We start from the raw sequence: 16023 nt of genomic DNA on the forward strand, positions 1-16023 counted from the left end.
GGTGCCAAAAAATTTCCTTCTTTGCATTAAGTAAGACACTGAATTGTTTTATCCTTTTGCTCTGTATACTGACTGCACTGGACAGACCATGAGGCAGCAAAATGCCCATACTGTTCTTCCCCCTTGGCCTGAAGCATCACTGAGTCAAGGTTCGGACACTATATTAAATTATAGCCTTTATCCACTGCCTGGTTTTATCTACAATGGCTTTGTTTGCTTTTTATGGTGGCCAGTGCTGTGTGCAGAAGTACTTTGGCTTTGCTTGGGTAAAAGGAGAAGGAAGGCTGCTTCCGATGGGACTTTGGACTTGCGATGTGACATTATATCTCTTGTCCCAGGGACGCTCTGGGAGAGTCCAATACTTTTTTTTTCAAATCTGGAAAGGTGCCAAAGACCTAATTCTAGATAACTGGTTATCATCTGCCAAGTTTGTACTGTACTATTACATTTCTGAGATATTTTAGATATTCCCTGAATTTAAAAAAAAATGACTCATATATCTAAATCGTTTTAAGAGTCTTAAAAGGAATGACTAGCTAGTTGAAGGGAGAGGATGACATCACTTTTAGTACTGGTGGAAAGTGCTTCCTGCCAAAAGCAAACTGTGAAATTAAGAGGCGAATTCGCTGAGCTCTTTTAATGATTAAAAATATTAATAGTAACCCAGTTTAAATTAGAATCTCCTATATAGTTGTATGCTGTGCATATCTAGCTATATTGTTTAAACCCAGGATGAATATTACTATGAATAAACTATATGGATAATAGGTTATTTACAGTAAACCTGTTCTTCTATAAAGAAAAGCTATTTTTTGGTTTATTAAAGACAAACAAAACTCCACAGACAGCGAACATTTACTCTGCCTTTTTTTCATTGGTAAGATTTGGATTCATATTTAACAATTCAAAACTGGGTTTGCACCTCTATTATTTATGCTTTCACTGAAAAATGATACTATTAAATGTGTAAAGGAATATTGGCTGGGTAGTTATGTCTTTTTCATAGCTAGTTATATAGCTATTTCAAATCCTTGATGCTTCAATGACTCAAAGATAAATTTGCTTTTAATTTCTTGCTTTATGTAACATATAACCATTAGTCTAGGAACCAAATTTAATTGAACTACTAGATATAAGTGACTGGAAAATAATTGAAACTGATATTAAATGATGGGATCACAGTAGAGGATCAATGGTGAATAAGAAGTTTGAGTATATACTGTAAAAGGGGGTGATTATATTAATTAAAATTATAAACAAGCTATTATTCTTGGTTATACAATAATTTGGAAATCCAGAGACCATTAATATAATACACATTTCCATAAATGATACAGAAATAAATGACCTAATAGTTATTTTGTTTGGTTCTTTGGTTGCTTAAAAATATAAAGCTTTAGTAAAGTCGGTATGATTGAGACCCATCTATCATTGTAGGAAAAATAAAATCTTACAGAATATAAAGAACAAAGAAAAAATACTGGCCTTTAAAAATGATCCTACATCTTTTCTAGTTTTGCTTACTTGGAGACGTCAGTGATTCAGTAAAAAAGCCAACAGCCATATATTAGGTCAACATAACTATATGTACAATTTTTCACAATTTTTAAGGAAACAAAAACCTCTAATTTTATAAGAATACATAAAATATTTAAATAAATATTTAAGTAAAACAGTTAATTCCACATATATTAATATGCAAATAAATAGGAAAGAGGAAAGGGGCTTGTGAGAGCCATACACCAGATAACCTACAGTTAAGAAAATTAGCATTTAAAAAATATTTTTAAATTTCAAAAGACATATAAAAGAGCCCAAAACTTTCTTACCAAGTAGCAATGGAAGCCTACTGCATTATTAATAATTCCTTTATAATAGCACTGTCTAGTAGAACTTTCCATAATGATAGAAATGTTCTATATCTGTGCTATTCAGTACAGTAGCCACTACCTACATGTGTCTATTGAGAACCTGAAATGTGGCTAGTATCACGCAGGAACTCAGTTTTTAACTGCATTTATAATTAATGTAAACAGCTACATGGGGCAGATGATTACCATAGATTTTAAGCCCCTGAATATTTTTATTCTTTTATATGTATTAACCATGTTTTCCCATTTATCATAAGTAGGTTTCAGCCTAAGTATTTTTGTTTCTACAATATAAAACAAGCTCTGAAATGCTGTTTACACATTACTGGTTTAAATCAATAAAAGATCAAAGTTCTGTAGTTGTAAGTTGATGAAAGTTTTAAAGTGACAATACAAAGTTCAGAAGGCCCTTGGAAAACACTTTTTGTATTTCAATATAATGACATGGGTTGGGACGGGGCTTGGAGATTCTTCCAAAGGCAAAGTTGCTAGTTAGTGGAAGAATTGTATGATGTTAGTTCTTCAGTGGAAAATAACTTATTAGAATTAAGCATGTTTTTGCTCATTTATCTGAAACTTAAAGGTCTGAAAAAGTTTAACATTGTACAGGATATTTTTTTTCAGTGTTTTCTTATTTGTAAGCAAAATGTAGTTATTTGGAAAGTTTTACTACAAATGTGTGAATGTTAATCAGAAACTTAGGGGCTTCCAAAATACAGGAGAAGAGGCTGATCTAAGGACCATTTCCAGGAGGAACGCCCCTGTATTATTATCCTGATTCTTTTGCTTTAAGGCTAAGGAGGTGAATATGTAAAGAGCTCCTTCTGTTCAGTACTCTTAGGCTATAAAAAAAGCTTCTAGTTTTGGTATCTTCCTAACTGGGACATATATTTTAATATATTTTCCCAGAGCTGGATTTTTGCTGAAAATGTGCATAGCCCAGCTTCCAAAATTTAAACTACACCTCACAAAAAAACCCCTAAAGATTTCCAGTTGACAGAACTCTGCAGAACGTTACTATTTTTGTCTTCCAAGATAAGAGTAGTCCTAAATAGTTTTCTAACACCACTGTGGACTGCCTTCCAGCAAGTGTTTCCTACTTGTCAATCAAAAAGACTAGTTACCTCTAACATATGTCTGCCCACCCATCACCTATCTTATCTACCTCCTACTTTGATAAAATCCAGCCATGACACATTCAGAAAGGGACAAGCTACTCTTTTCATTTTCCTTGGAGGAACTAGGGAATGTCTCCCCTGTTAATTTGGGAAGTGGAGGGTTTGTTCTTTGAGCTGAGTTTATGTCAGGAGAAAAAAATCCTGCTAGCTGGGTAAATCAAGGAGTCTTTTTATGAAAAATATCATACAGTCTGTGTGATAGGAGTTGAACAGACAGAGCACCCCCCTAGCTGCTCTGTGAGGTTCTGAGTGGAATGCCCCACTGTGTGACTCCATGGGGCTTATGTCTACCAGGGGTTAAACTGCTTTGGAATTTAATGGGTACCTCTGTATATGGTTTTTCCTGTGGTCATGTATGGATGTGAGAGTTGGACTGTGAAGAAGGCTGAGCACCAAAGAATTGATGCTTTTGAACTGTGGTGTTGGAGAAGACTCTTGAGAGTCCCTTGGACTGCAAGGAGATCCAACCAGTCCATTCTGAAGGAGATCAGCCCTGGGATTTTTTTGGAAGGAATGATGCTAAAGCTGGAACTCCAGTACTTTGGCCACCTCATGCGAAGAGTTGACTCATTGGAAAAGACTCTGATGCTGGGAGGGATTGGGGGCAGGAGGAAAAGGGGACGACAGAAGATGAGATGGCTGGATGGCATCACCGACTTGATGGACATGAGTTTGAGTGAACTCCAGGAGTTGGCGATGGACAGGGAGGCCTGGCGTGCTGCGATTCATGAGGTTGCAAAGAGTTGGACACGACTGAGCGACTGAACTGAACTGAACTGAACTGCAGAGGGTATAGGCTCAATCCCTGGTCGGGAAGCGGAGATCCCACATACCTTGAGGCCAAAAAGCCAAACCATGAAATGGAAGCAATCTTGTAATGAATTCAATAAAGACTTTAAAAATGATCCACATCAAAAAAATCTTAAAAAAATTCATATTATTAATAATATGTATGTTCTTTATATATTGGAAGGAATGGGCTCAGAATGTCATTCTTTTCTACAGCTTCTGTTTCTGTCACCTGGCAATAGTGTGTGTGGCTTTTTGTGCTACCTTCACGGTTGACACATTAGAGAAAATTACTGACAGATACAATGTTATAGGTGTAAGCCATTTACCTGGATGCAGACCTTCTGGAATGGCTTCAATGACTTAGTCAGATAAAACCTGTCATTTTAGATCAGCTTATCATACATCAATCTGTAAAGAAAAAAAAACATTAAGTGATTCACTGAAAAAGGTCAGATTTTTATTTTCTAATTTATAAAATAAGCATTAACACTACATCTTAAGAATGTTTTTGAATGGAATGAAGCCATCTGTCAACATATTTTTCCTTATACAGACTTAGGCTCTACTGGGTGACCATCTGTCAAGGGACCTTGTCCTCTTCCTGAGTATAGTCAACATCTTCCCTCCTTGTAGATGAATGCTAGAGAAGGTGAAAAAGAGTTTTTGGGTCAACAATAATGCAATTTCTAAGGCATTTCTGGGAGAAGGCAATGGCACTCCACTCCAGTACTCTTGTCTGGAAAATCCCATGGGCGGAGGAGCCTGGTAGGCTGCAGTTCATGGGGTCTCACAGAGTTGGACACGACTGGAGCGACTTAGCAGCAGCAGCAAGGCATTTCTGTAGCTATAACTACTAAATGTAAGAAACATCCTTATAGATTAGATTTTTACTTGTGAATTAACAAACTTTGATATATGATTATTAGAGTATAATTGCTATACAACGTCATGTTAGTTTCTGCTGTACAATGGAGTGAGTAATTTATATGCATACATATATCCCCCTCATTCTTGGACCTCCTGCTCACCACCCCTGCCTCCATCCGACCCATCCAAGTCACCACAGAGCAATGAGCTGAGCTCCCTATGCTTTATAGCATGGTAGTGTGATTCTGTTTTACACATGGTAGGTAGTGTGATATACAATTCTTTTCATATAAAGCTTCAGTTCAGTTCAGTTCAGTCGCTCAGTCGTGTCCAACTCTTTGCAACCCCATGAACCGCAGCACACCAGGTTGCCCTGTCCATCACCAACTCCTGGAATCTACCCAAACCCATGTCCATCGAATTGGTGATGCTTTCCAACCATCTCATCCTCTGTCGTCCCTTTCTCCTCCTGCCCTCAGTCTTTGCCAGCATCAAGGTCTTTTCAAATGACTCAATTCTTCACATCAGGTGGCCAAAGTATTGGGGTTTCAGCTTCAGCATCAGTCCTTCCAATGAACACCCAGGACTAATCTCCTTTAGGAAGGACTGATTGGATCTCCTTGCAGTCCAAGGGACTCTCAAGAGTCTTCTCCAACATCACAGTTCAAAAGCATCAATTCTTCGGCACTCAGCTTTCTTTATAATCCAACTCTCACATCCATATGTGACCACTGGAAAAACCATAGCCTTGACTAGACGGACCTTTGTTGGCAAAGTAATGTCTCTGCTTTTCAATATGCTGTCTAGGTTGGTCATAACTTTCCTTCCAAGGAGTAAGCGTCTTTTAATTTCGTGGCTGCAATCACCATCTGCACTGATTTTGGAGCCCAGAAAAATAAAGTCAGCCACTGTTTCCCCATATATTTGCCATGGAGTGATGGACCAGATGCCATGATCTTAATTTTCTGAATGTTGAGCTTTAAGCCAACTTTTTCAGTCTCTTCTTTCACTTTCATCAATAGGCTCTTTAGTTCTTTGTTTTCTATCATAAGGGTGGTGCCATCTATATATCTGAGGTTATTGATATTTCTCCTGGCAATCTTGACTCCAGCTTGTGCTTCCTCCAGACCAGCGTTTCTCATGATGTACTCTACAAGTGTTATTGTGCCATAATTTTGAAAAATATCTCCTTAAAAGTTTTTTTCTGTTTTAATTTTTCATAGAAGTAATATATGTATGTGGTACAAGTGCCTAGTTATAAAGTAAAAGTACACATCTCTTAATTCTCTAATTGTCTCTCCAGATCTACTTCCCAGAGATATATACTACTAATAGTTTTTTTATGTGCCCTTTAGAACTTTAAAAAAAGTGCACCCATGTATATAAGTGTGTATATCCATTGCTTCTCATTTTATGCATTATATGTTCTGTACTTTGCTTTCCTTTAAAAAAACAACAGTAATATGGCTCGTAGAACTTTCTACATCATTTACACAAATCTATCTCACATCATTTACACAAATCTATCTTACTCATAGTATTCTGTTCATTGCACTGAAATATGATAATTGATATAATCAGCCCCTAGTGGCCCTTGGGGGCTTTCCAGGTGGCTCAGAGGTAAAGAATTTGCCTGTCAATGCAGAAGACTCAGGAGACGCAGGTTCAATCTCTGGGTGGAGAAGGTCACCTGGAAGAGGAAATGGCAACCCATTCCAATATTCTTGCCTGGGAAATCTCACCGACAGAGGAGCCTGGTGGGCTATAGCCCATGGGGTTACAGAGTCAGACTGAGTGACTCAGCACACATCATGGGCCTTAAGGGTTTTTTTTTCCTTCTATTTCCCTTTTTTGGATGTAAAAAAGCCTCAATGATCATATTTATATATATGCATTTTTGTACTTATATGATTATACTGGTAGAATGAATTCCAAACATAATTGTCAATACAAATTGTTTATACACTCTAGGTTTTTGGAAGATACTTACAAAATGTCCCCTATAATGGCTATATGAATTTAAGATAGCAAAAATCTGACTTGTATAAAATTTTGCATTTTTTTCTCAGTCTGATAAGTGAAAAATATATATTTGTTTTGGTTTACCTTTTTTTTTTGGTTAGGAATGAGGTTGAGCTTCTTTTTGTTTTCTTATTTTTGCAATTATTTTTCTACTAGGTTGCCTAGTTATGTATGGCCTTCACTCATTTTTCCATTGGGTTCATTGTTTCTTGTTTTAAAAATCTCATGTCGAAAATTGGCATTTTACATGTAATGTATGGCAAATAGCTTTCCTAAGTTCCTGTTTATCTTTTGTGTTTGTTTCTGGTGCTTTTTACTACACGACCATTTAAATTTTTTTATGTAGCCAAATTCATCAATATTTTTCATTATGGTTTGGGGATTTTTTAAAGTAAGAAATTGTTTAAAGTTAATGAATCAGCCCTGGGATTTCTTTGGAAGGAATGATGCTAAAGCTGAAACTCCAGTACTTTGGCCACCTCATGCGAAGAGTTGACTCATTGGAAAAGACTCTGATGCTGGGAGGGATTGGGGGCAGGAGGAGAAGGGGACGACAGAGGATGAGATGGCTGGATGGCATCACTGACTCGATGGATGTGAGTCTGAGTGAACTCCGGGAGTTGGAGATGGACAGGGAGGCCTGGCGTGCTGCGATTCATGGGGTCGCAAAGAGTCGGACACAACTGAGCGACTGAACTGAACTGAACTGAATGAATTACTCAAGAAGATTGTGTATAGGTTTTTTTTTTTTTTTTTTTTCTAGCAACAACGTATATGAGTATTCAAGTTTTACTATCACCTTGTGGTACAGGAGGATTTTGGCATTAGAACATTATATTTTTAACTTATTTTTTGGTGGTTTTTTGTCATAGCAAAAATTTTCCCATGAGATATTTTTTCCTATAAAATGCCACTCTGGTGTAAAATCTGTGAACTCTTATAGGGCTCTAGTGTACCTTAGGGAAAAAAATAGAGACAGGGTTGACTTGCCAGGATCATTCTCCAGAGGGTTAATGGTGGGTGTCTATGATCTGAAATCTAGAGTGAGTTAGAAGGAAAGGAAAAGAAATTCCAAGATAAACAAAAAGTATGAACGGAGGCTCATGATAGGAAAGTCTGAAAGCGCATGCCAAAAAAGGGGAAAGAAAAGTCACGTTTGATCTTAGCCTTGATCTTAATAATCCTCAAAAGCTTTAAAGATTTGTTATATATTTTGCCTAGTGTTTCTTATCTGTTCGCGCAAATATGCAGACATTTAAAAAAATCCTCTAAGTGATTTTGCTCTCAAATCAGTGCTAGTGTAACTAAACTGTTTTCATTAGAACACCAATGACCCAAATAAGACATTAATGGCACCTTGACAAGAATCTATCAAAGACACACACACACACACACACACTCTCTCTCTCTCTCTCTCTCATTGGATTTTTGTTTTATACACTGCTGTATTCACTTGTGATTACCTTTCTTTGTAACTAGATATTTTAAAATATATACATATAAAATACACAATGACTGTGTAATATTCCATCATATGGCTTAATGTAATGGGAATTTAAAAGAATAGATTTGTATTTCTCGCAAAAATCCACTCTGTTAACCCAGTATGTCAAAGGCTAGAACACAGTCAGGAAATTATTACATAGGAATCACATCAGATTATTTTTCATTCCTGATAAAGTGGCAGCAATTAACTGTGTGAGGGTTAAGTGCTGGAAGACATCATGGTACAATGTATTTTATGTGACATGACATTTGAATGGAAGGAGAATTAGATGATTAAAGCTGGGTTAATGGAACGTTCTTGTTCTAGCAGCATACCACGTAATTTACAAGTATGTAAGATGCATTTGAATTGCATAACAAGAAGAGTTTGGGTCCAAAAGTGAAGAAAAGCATATATGATGATGAAATTGTAAATGGATGAAGTTTAGAAGAAGTGCTGTGAGGTTTTTCTTTTTTTTTTTCAGTTTATTTAGAAAAAAAAAAAAAACTAGTGTTGATTAAATTCAGCCACACTTACAACTATTTGGGGTTAGTGAGATGAGCAGGACTGTAAAGAGTCACAAGAGAATCAGTGGTACTTTATCGTTGATCAGCACTAAGAAACTCTGCCTGCTAGTTTGCAGGATGTCTCCTGGGCACAAGTTCCCTTCTGAGCCCTCGCCACTTGGCTTTATGGCATCCCTGGATTGATTTTTGCCCTCATCTATAACTTACAAGTTAGACACTGTACTATTAGTGCTGCCGAAAGTTCTAGATCTAAGCAGCTGGTGACATTCTGTCTCTCAAGGATGTCCCTTTATCACGGAGAAAATCATGGCTGCTTAGTTCTGTTGACATGTCTCTTCTCTGAAACATGATCACAGGGATCCCAGACTCACCTCGGTCTTCTGACCCACATCAATGAGCCTCTTCAAAACAACAGACATTTGACCCAATCCAACTGACAGCTCTCAGAGAGTCTATATGCACTGGGAAAAATGTTTCAGAGACTCATCATTTGAGGAGTCACTGGCTTAAAATAAGGTACCCTTGTTTGCAGACTGACTGATTAGTATTATATTCAACTAAAGTTTTAGAAACTATGCTTATAGATAAATGTGTTTATATTAAAACTATGCTTATAGATAAATGTGTTTATATTAAAAGCTGAAAGAGTGATACATAATTTGAGTTGGAAAGATAAACAGTTTATATATGTAGGATATGGGTTATTCAACTCAAGAACTTTTTTAAAAAGTTCATCAGAATACAAAGGTTAAAAAAAGGATAAATTTCAGGTCAGTTTTGGGAAAACAGAGATATCAAGTCTTAAATTTTAAATTATGAATTATCATAGTTTTCTTACTTGTTTCCCAACTAAAGAAGGAATTCCTAGAATTCCTCATTATTGAAGTTAAAGGTAAGATGACAGGAAAATGTTATAGATCTTGCTTTTTTTATGAGGAAAACAGAACTTGATTTCCAATTATAACTTTCTAATAATTATCCAATAATTAATTGGTCCAATAATTAATTGGTCTTAAAAAGCAGGCAGCCTAATGTAGAGCAGACAGTGTGGGTGGCAACAAAGAGCACAGAATCAAAATTGTGTTCAAATCTTGACTCTAACAGTTACCAAAATTGGGTAAGCTACTTATCACATTATTACTCGGTATCCCAATCTATAAAATGGGGATGAGGCAGTGACTATTATATAGGGATGTTGTGAGGATTAAATAAAACACAGTATTGAAAGGCTGAACATTGTTTGGCACATTATATATGCTCAATACATGTTAGTTTTGTTAAAAATGTTATTTTATTAAAAAGCCAAGAAAATAGCCTCTAGGTAATTATTTGAGCAAGCCAGAGGTACTGTCACTTGTGCTTTTCTAGCTTTAAAGTCCTTTTGAATCATGTGAAGATCTTTCTAAAATGCAGATTGTGATTCAGTAAGTCCAGGTGGGGTCTGAGAGTCTGAATTTCTAATAAGCTCCCAAGTGATACTCATGATGCTAGTCTGGGGACCTTGACACCTGAGGTAATGTGGCGGTTCTCAATAGGGAAGAAATGGGGAAAGGAGAAACAGGGGAAGTGCAGACAAAATGTACAGATTTAAAACACTTCCCAGATGATTTTCATATGCTTGCCTTACCTGCTCTTTGATGCCTGAAGAACCACTGCTTTGATATTTCAAACTTTTATTCTTTTCATAGCTCTTTTTCTTATTCTTTACCTTTCCCTTGCCTTATTTTTTTTAAATGTATTTATTTTAATTGGAGATTCCTTGCCTTAGACTTTTATAGCTTTATATTTAAAGCAATTGTATTAATGCTTAGTTATTCCATTAGTAAGACTAAAGCAACACTTTTAAGTCACTTTATTGTAATAGGAAAGGTTTCTAACATTTCTACAATATAAGGATCTGAAAATGTATTTAATGTTTTCCACAAATTAAGCCAAAATCAGACAAACAGGCAAGAAAGTGACTTTAATAACAGAATACAAGGCAGTTGGGTGTGGTGCATACTATCAAAGGAGTTAAAACCCCATCGGGAAAGGAAAGTTGTAGTGGTTATTATGGAAGGGGCCAGAATGAAACATGTAACCACATTAGATATTCTACCCTGTTTGAAAGGTAGAAGGAAGAGGGTTGTTTTTAAATGGCTTCCTACCCCAGTGGCATTGAGATGACTGGCGAGACCTATATCTAAATATGTACTTAGCTTGACCAACATCTCTCTAGGACAAAGACCATTTTTATACTTTGGTGTGTCCTCAGGACCTAAGATCTCTCAGATCCATTGCATTCCCTCAGTAAGTATCTTCTACTATTGTTGATATATTTCATACATATAATTCTTTCTTTTCCAAGGCAGATAAGAGGAGCTTTGATTAAAATAAGAAATAACTAAAGAAAACTTATAGAGGAAATTAGCAGTCATTAACTCTCTTTAAAAGTACAGAATTATATCCATATAACTTTTATTACAGTATATTGTTACAGTTATTCTATTAAAAAAGTACAGAATCAAATGTGTATTCTTCAGTATTCTTACTCTGAAGTTAACTATGTAGCCAAAGTACTTTAATTCATTGATCTATATGAGATTTTAACATCATCTGATGAAGAACAAAGCAGCTTTGATTATATGAAGAGAATAAGAAATCCCATAAAACTTGACCCAAACTGAATGGTTATTAATGCTATGATTTTAAATATTAAGGGCATGTAGAATTGGGACTTAGACTATGAAAAATAAAGCATACCTATTTCTTACCCATTTTTCCAATTTGTGTTAGAAAAGTAAATGGGCAACACAATTTAAAATATTCTTGACTATAGGAAGGAAAATCAAATGATAACTGGAAGATTCTAGACACTTACTTCTAGTACATGTGTGTATATATATATATATATATATTCTTTGTTAGTAAAATATTTTGAAAGAAATTTTGGTTTTCATAGTCAAGGAACTTTTTCTCACAGTGATCATCTGCTACGAAGAGAAAGGATCAAAATCAGATAGAAAACTTTTAATGTTAATACAACCACAGCTAAGATTCATTTGTCACGTTATGATTGTTCTAAACATATATTTTGTTTTCTAATTGTCAAGTTTGTCATTAAAATAACCACCAAACAAAGCATCTGGCAAATTTATAACTCTTTAGGTTTTTTTTTTTTTTTTTGCTGTGATGTATTTTAGATGTATTTTAGAGCTTTAATAGGATAATAGTAGTAACTTGCCAAATCATTTGCCTATTACCTTAAATCTGTACAGATACTTCTAGATTTAAGATGGCTTTGTATATTAAGCCATTGAAAAGCTGATTTTTAATAGCTGAAATTCATATTGTGATTAAAAATAAAAAATGTAAAGTGATAGCTAAATTTAGGCGGGAAATGGAGCAACATTTACTTTTGCTGTGGAAGCTTTAGTGTATTGTTTTAATAGACACTAATGAGAAAAGAAACAAACCGTGTTATCCAATGACTTCAGACAATTTTGAAAGAGAAAATTTATAATCATTTTGAAGAAAATAATAGTACTTTCCAGTAGTGATGGGTTAAGAAGCTGATTTTTCCAATTTGCTAGATAACACGGGTGAAAAGTGTTTGGTTCCTTTTTTTATACTTGGACATTTTGTTGCTCTGGCTCTGTATTTGTTTATTGCCACAGTCTGTCTTCAAAACAGCTTTTAAATTTTTATAACACTTGGATGTACTTCAAACTTCTAAATAAAATTTGTAATTTTTCAGACTGCTCTGAGAGACTCTGGCATTGCTCAGTCATGACTGAGCAGGAAAAGGGCTAAGTAAACTAGTGAGCTTGCGGCAAAAGACCAGGAGCCTGCATCAGGCAGCCAAAACATCTAAGTGTGATGGGTCTGGATCTTGGTCCCTGTATCAAATTTGAAAGCAAAACACAGCAACTGTCAGCTGCATAAAAAGGACACTGTGAAAGCACAGATAAAACTATAGGAGACGTGAATCATGCATTTTAACTGTGAGTTTCAAACTCCTTTTCAAATGTGTGAATGTGTAACTCAGTCGTGTCCAACTCTTTGAGACCCCATGGACTGTATGTAGCCTGCCAGGCTCCTCTGCCCATGGAATTCTCTATGCAAGAATACTGAAGTTGGTTGCCATGCCCTTTTCCCAGGGAACTTCCCAACCCAGGGATTGAACCTAGGTCCCCTGCAGAGCAGGCAGATTCTTTACTATTTGAGCTATCTGAGAAGCTCTCAAGTATTTTACCTGGGCTTTGGGTAGGCAGCACATTTTCTTTCATTATTTTTCATCTAGCACAGGATAAGAATTAGTCATAGTAGCAACAACAACAGCAGTAATAAGCAGCAGCAGCAAAATAACCCCCAATTATATACCAGCACACACACACAACTCTTACTAAAAGTAGGAAAAGAAAAAACAAAGAAGAAACCTGAACAAAGTCACAGTTTGAGCACTAAAGCAGGGTAAGAGGGAGATAGCAGAGATTTGCTCTCAGAGCTCTTGGGATGCAGAGCATTGCCAAAGCAAGAGTGACTGGGAGACACTTTATAAAACTTGTCTCCCTTTGGCTTCAGTGGAAGAAAACCAGCTTTCTTTTGGGTTGGATAATGGGACAGTCGATTCAGTTTAAGATCAAAGAAGAATCGAGCTAGAAATCGAGGCCTCATGATGGACACAAAAAACAAGGAAATTAGGAAGAAAAAAAAGGGGGCTGCAATAGAGTAGATAATGGACTGCTGCTGCTAAGTAGCTTCAGTCGTGTCCGACTCTATGCGACCCCATAGACGGCAGCCCACCAGGCTTCCCGTCCCTGGGATTCTCCAGGCAAGAACACTGGAGTGGGTTGCCATTTCCTTCTCCAATGCATGAAAGTGAAAAGTGAAAGGGAAGTCGGTTACTCGTGTCCGACTCTTAGCAACCCCATGGACGCCTACCAGGCTCCTCCATCCACGGGATTTTCTAGGCAAAAGTACTGGAGTGGGGTGCCATTGCCTTCGCCAAGATAATGGACTAGATACTACTAATCATGAAAACTTTAGCAAAGTGTTGAGATCCAGCAACTTGGGGCCACTCCCTGAGCCTTAATTAAGCCAGGTTGTAGAAACTGCCAACTGTAATCTAGGGGATGGACACTTGGACCTAATGATTTTTCAGAGCAGATAATTTACCAGGAGAGCTATTTAGACACTTTTGAGGAGCACAAACATGGGCTAAAAGGGTAATTATTTTAGACTTTATTTTTTAAAGCAATAACTAGGAAACAAAAGGAATCAAGGAATTTTATCACTAGAGAGACGTGAGGTTTGAGTTGTGAAATAACTCTAACAGCACATGGCCAGTTATGTGGGAGTCTCCATTCCCAGCTCTCTGTGCTTCCTTGCCCCTGCACTGTCTTTCAGATGGGTGTTGGAATCCATCACAGTCTCCAGAGAGATTATCCATGTGGTGGGGCCTTGAGAGCTAGGGAAACACTAGCAGGCAACAAGGGAAACAGGCAGTTTCCTTTAAAGAAGACTTATAAAGGTGTTACAGCTTATGCTAAGGAGAATAAACCTTGGAGACCCAGGGTGGTATAACTACCAAGAGAATCATGTTGGAAATGACAGCAACTTGAAGAGGAGATAGAGGTTGTTCAAAAAAGTCATAAAACAGAGCAGCAGGGTGCCAGATTTCCTCCTTGCCTCATTGTTACTCTCATCTAGGAATGACACTAGAAATAGCCAGGTGGAAAATGTGATCCCAAGGGAAAGTGAGCACCCAAACTTTCACCAAGAAGAGAGGGCTCCAGAGGGCCACTCGTGGGTGTTTGATTCTTTTTTTTTTTAATTTTATTTTATTTTTAAACTTTACATAACTGTATTAGTTTTGCCAAATATCAAAATGAATCCGCCACAGGTATACACGTGTTCCCCATCCTGAATCAAGCCATCAGCAAAGAAAGATCAGGTAAAGAGGCCCGCAATGTGCTCAATAGCTCAGGGCAGGAGACTCTTCTGGAGACAAAGCATCTGGCATTGTGGATAGATGGGGCTGGACATTTAAGAGAACTGGAGAATGGGGTGCTAGGTAGAGGGGTGTATGAAGGGAAGGCGTCAGCAAGAGGTTCTGCTCGGTCTTGGAAGCAGAAGAATTTCTCCTAAAATCCCCCTCAGTGACAAACTGCTCTGGCCAGGGTTGTGGGGATTGGCGTGTGCGGAGAAGCTCCGTTTTCCTTCTCCCCAGTTAATTCGATGCGGACTCAGCATCCCGGGCCAAGGACCCAGCGTTATGGTTTGAAGAGGGGTGGTAGGGAGGTGAGCCTTGCTGGTGCTTGGCCTGCCTGGTTAGCAGAGTGTGGGGACAATCAAGTACGCCTTTAAAGTGGCACAACTTTTAAAGGGACTCCCGCCTCGAGAAGTAATATGCTCAGATCACAGTTTAAAGACACGAGTTAGCTAAAAGCCTCGGGAAGAAAGTTTCCTTGGTTGCATCCCATCTCTGCAGATTCCTCACTTGTGCTCGACAGAATTTGGTCAAATCAGAATGAAACGTCGGGGGCATGCGGCAAACAAGATCAGATTGCTTCTTCCCACATCTGATTTGGGGAAGGTCCTCCACCTCCCAGTGGGCGCCGGGGGGACCTTAGCCTTTTCTCGCCACCGTCCCCGAGAGCCTCCCGGCACTGCGCCCGCAGCTGACACCTTGGCACGAAACTGACATCCCGCCCCAGCCCCCAAGCTGGCGGGGCAGTCCGCGCCACTCACCCGCTCTCACTTCGGGACGCTGCGCCGGCGTCGGGCCGAGCTGGCGGCGCCGGCTCAGGGTGCGCCCTCACTCCTGGGGTCCGCTTGGGTTCCTCCTCGTGGATCGCTGTCTCGGGTAGGCAGAGCTGCTAGTCGCGCGTCTGCCCGGGCGCTCAGTCGCCTCAGGCCCTTGGCTGACTGGCGCTGGAATCGTCCTCTCTGAGGCAGCTCCAAATTTATAGCGAGGGGCGTTGCTGCTTCGAGGGTTTCAGGGGCGAGGCTGTGTTTTGCACTCTCTCCTCCTCCGCCCCGCCCGGGAGACCCTCTCGGCCCAACCCCCTTTCCTCTCCAGATGCTGACGGAAGCGGGATGATGCCACAGTCATCCCCGGTGTCACTTATTAGATCTGCGAGTACCTGGCACTGAATCCGGCATCGGGGGAGGGAGTGGAGAAAGGGGAGAGAGCCGAGGGTGCAGGACCAGTCATTTACATCAAGATCCGGGTTGCTCCACTTTTTTCTTTTTAAACTTGGGAAACTTTAAAGGATGCATTTAGGAACTTCTTTCTC

At 38.4% G+C, this 16023-nt stretch overlaps 1 protein-coding gene across 2 annotated transcripts in view; it reads right to left on the bottom strand.

Moving 5' to 3' along the window:
* AGTR1 (angiotensin II receptor type 1) overlaps positions 1 to 15818 on the bottom strand; it is a 57120-nt gene extending 41302 nt beyond the window's left edge. Inside the window, exons 1-2 of one of the 2 annotated variants that reach the window (XM_025290211.3) lie at positions 15486 to 15818; positions 4168 to 4249 (exon numbers count right to left, since the gene is read on the bottom strand). The gene's annotated coding sequence lies outside the window, so the exon portion shown is untranslated. Of the gene's footprint in view, positions 1 to 4167; positions 4250 to 15475 lie in introns of both variants that reach the window. The other variant, XM_025290201.3, reaches the window with a different exon arrangement.
* Positions 15819 to 16023: the final 205 nt, after the last annotated feature.

This window comes from Bubalus bubalis, chromosome 1, assembly GCF_019923935.1.
Source record: "Bubalus bubalis isolate 160015118507 breed Murrah chromosome 1, NDDB_SH_1, whole genome shotgun sequence".
Lineage (NCBI taxonomy): Eukaryota > Metazoa > Chordata > Mammalia > Artiodactyla > Bovidae > Bubalus > Bubalus bubalis.